Source organism: Solanum dulcamara, chromosome 3 (assembly GCF_947179165.1).
Source record: "Solanum dulcamara chromosome 3, daSolDulc1.2, whole genome shotgun sequence".
In the NCBI taxonomy this organism is placed as follows: Eukaryota; Viridiplantae; Streptophyta; class Magnoliopsida; order Solanales; family Solanaceae; genus Solanum; species Solanum dulcamara.
Genome location: NC_077239.1, coordinates 27,399,906 through 27,403,792, shown reverse-complemented (window position 1 = coordinate 27,403,792; position 3,887 = coordinate 27,399,906).

Here is a 3,887-nt window from a genome sequence, read left to right as displayed (position 1 = left end):
CATAAAATTATGAATGATATATTTAATCAATATTTGGATTTCATCATTGTCTATATTGATGACATTTTAGTATACTCAAAAAAATTTGAAACATATATCAAACATCTTAATATTTTCAAAAAGATTCTTATACAAAATGGTTTGGTTATATCTAAACCAAAAATGAGTTTGTTTCAAATTGATGTCCGATTTATAGGACATAATATTTGCCAAGGAAATATTACTCTCATTCAAAATATATTGAATTTGCTTTAAAACTTCCTGATGTTATAACAGGTAGGACTATGCTCCAAAAATTTTTGGAAAGCCTAAATTATATTTCCCCATTTTATAAAAATATTTCTAGAGATTTATCAATTTTGTATGATAGGTTACAAAAGAATCTTAAATCTCCTTGGACTGATAGTCTTACTAAATAAGTTAGAAAGGTCAAATAAAGAGTTAATTCTCTGTCTTGCTTAACTCTTGCTAACCCTGCTTGGCAAAAAAATATTGAAATTGATGCTTCTAATATTAGTTATGGAGGAATACTTAAGCAAGTTAATCTCCTTGATAAATATGAATATCTTATACTATTTCATTCATGTAAATGGACTGAAGCCCAGAAAAAATATGCTATTTTGGCTCATGAAATGCTATGCATTGTTAAATTTATTTAAAAATTTCAGGATGATTTATATAATCAAAAATCCTGATTAAAACAGATGCTCAATCGATTAAATATATGTTTGACAAAGATTTCAAATATGATGCCTCCAAATTAATATTTGCTAGGTGGCAAGCCCAATTGACCCCATTTGATTTTGATATTTAGTATAAAAAAGAAATTGATAATTTTCTTCCAGACTTTCTATCTAGGGAATATTTAAATGATTGATTATGCATTATTTTGCAGCTTTCTTTGATAATAAAGAACTAATCACCATCTTAAAGGTAATTCCTTTAGGAAAAGATATTCAAACTATGATTTTGTATAAAATAATTATTGATATTATTAGAGAAGAAAATGCAAATTCCTGACTTCTTTATTCATTCTTATGAGGATGACGATGGATCTTATTATCTTGATACAAATAATTATTGTGACTTCCATTAATATGGTTTGTTACATTTGCAGAATGGAAGGAAAAGACCTTCCTTGGTCTCTTATACGAGACAAAGGTGGTAGAAGCTGAGCTAGGGGAAGACCAGCTCCTCAGTCATCATCATAGAAGCCGTCATACGGTTCTTCTTCCTCATCTAGTAATTTTTCAATCCTAAGATTGGGAAATAAGAGTTTGATAAACTTGAGGATTAGAGAAGCATCATCCTCAACAGCTCCAATGGATAATACTCCTGCAATTAATCTAGAAGATAGTCAAGAAGACAGTCCATTATATGGGCAGTTAAAGGCATATTTAGAATCCAAAAGACAAAGTGATACATTTGCTTCCATGGTCAAAGAATTTGATGATCATAAATACTATGACCAAGGATCTACCAAAGAAATCATATTTTTGTTGGAAAATTCTGATATTTAGAGAAGTGACGAACCATGGAAGATATTCCAACGGTATTTGGGAAGGGGATTATATATACCTAGAGAGTCTTATAAGACTCGAAAGTATTATGAGACAATACTGATTATCACGGGATGTTTTGAATTCCAATACTTTTCAATAGAAAAGAATGTTTATAACTTCTCGAAAATTATCACCAAACAGATTATATTTGTAGAAGAGTGGGGAATCTCCACTATGAATGAAATACAGGTTTGTGTAAATAAAATGAACATAAACCATACTTATTGGGATTATATCCAAGACTTTCACAAGGTTTTTATTAAAATAATGATAAGAATAGACACACTTGGTTCATAAATATTTGTGCTAAAGTGTTTGACGACTTAGTTCCAAATTGGTTTTTAAGATGGTGGACTTTTCATGGACCATCGGTAAGGATTTTACTATTTAAATATTTGAATTTATACAAAGAATGGGCTAAAGTCTCCCCGTTCCTTATTGAATTATATCTCTCCGATCATGTATGTAATTTAGAAAAGATTAATCATATTTATTTCTTTATTTAATTCTTAATCCCATGGGTCTATAAATGGCTTCCTATAGTAGGGTTTACCCCTGAAGAAAAGATTACTTATTTGTATCGGATTTATTATAATAATTTCTGGGATAAATTAATCAGAAAAGATCCAAAGACTAAACAATTATACAGACAAGAGCTCATAGATCAAATTCGAGCAAAAATTCAAGAATATGTGATTATGCCCCCAAAAAATTTGTAGCTGCGAATTCCGTCAAGCATATTTCTAGAAGAATTTCAGTATAAGAAGGAGACAAAAATGTGATGATAAATCAAACTCTCAGATAATATGATAAATCATACACTTTGATGAAGAGTGTAGAAAGCAACGATGATATCGCTAATACACAGTCAGAAGAATATGGACCAATTCTATCTAATAGCGAGCTAGAAAATATGGAAGATTTCCTCCAATTCCTACAATGGAAGAATTTCTGAAGGCACCTATAAAGGAAAAATGAAAAGAAGACTAAAATAGCCACCCCACAAAATAATAGATACACTGTACAAAGGACCCAACTAAGGGACCCACTTTTATTCCTTATATTTTTAGTGTGAGCCAATATATATGGCTATTTGTTTTCATTTTAGAGACAAAGTCTTAGTAATATTTTGCCAAGTTGGGGTAGAATGAGTCAATCAAGATAGCTACTAACACTAAGATGATTGATAGTGGAACAGATGTTAGTTGTATACAAGAAGGGTTTGTGTACTAGAAGGGTTAGTACCTTCAAGATTTTTTGAAAAGACAACCCATATTGTTAAATCTGCATTTGGACATACTTTAGATATAAAGTATAAATTATCTAATACTCATATCTATCTGAATAAAGTATGCATTTGTAACACCCCAATTATTTTTTACCAAGACTTGAACCATTCTTCACGTGTGTGTAGGATCAAATTCGGTGACTTCTTGTTGTATATATGGGTTAGGATCAATTCTTAAGTATTTGTAATGTATTATATGTGTTTTAGGGTCATAAGGAATCTCTAACACCAAGCTGAGTCCACATAATTTCTATCGGCAAAGTTTTTGTATGAGTTCGTATAAGGGTCAACTTCAAATGATCATATCTCCTAGAATATAATGAATTAGGTGGCCCATGACCTATCAAATTAAAGTTATTTGAGTATTATTTCCAACTCCATTAAGATTTAATTTTTTAGAGTCCGAAGTAAAAAGTTATGCTCAGTCGACCAGAGAGGTGCACGACAAGTCCGCGACGCGGATCTATCGCAAACTTGGCCAGTTTTTTCAGATTTTAGTAAGGGAAACTTGGACCATTCCCTATTATATATATATGATCTTGGATGCATTTTTAGCGATAAATTCCTCTCCATATCAGTTTCTAAGGAGTTTTCTCTTCAAAAATATCCAAGAACATTGAGAGTAAGAATTGGAGAAGAGAAAAAGAGTTAGGATTCAAGTTTTTCAAGTAAGGCCATCAAATCCTTGATTTGTTCTTCAAGTCAGGTATGTATGGCTAACCTAAAATATGGATTTAGTTCTTCCATATGAACCATAGATATGTTGGATGGAAATTGTGAAAGACTTGAACCTTCTATGAATGTTTTCTTGAATTCTTCCTAAACTCTAGAATATTTTTACCTATTATTAATTGATTGATGATTTTCATGACTTGAATTCTTGGATAATTACTTTTCATATTTTATTTCATAAAGCATAGCTACATATTGACTGTAAATGATTATGTATATGTATTGATTGAAATGAAAAGAAGGAATTGGGATAGCTATGAATGTGAGTGGCATAAATAGGAACGAAACCTTGGAGGTGCTAGAAT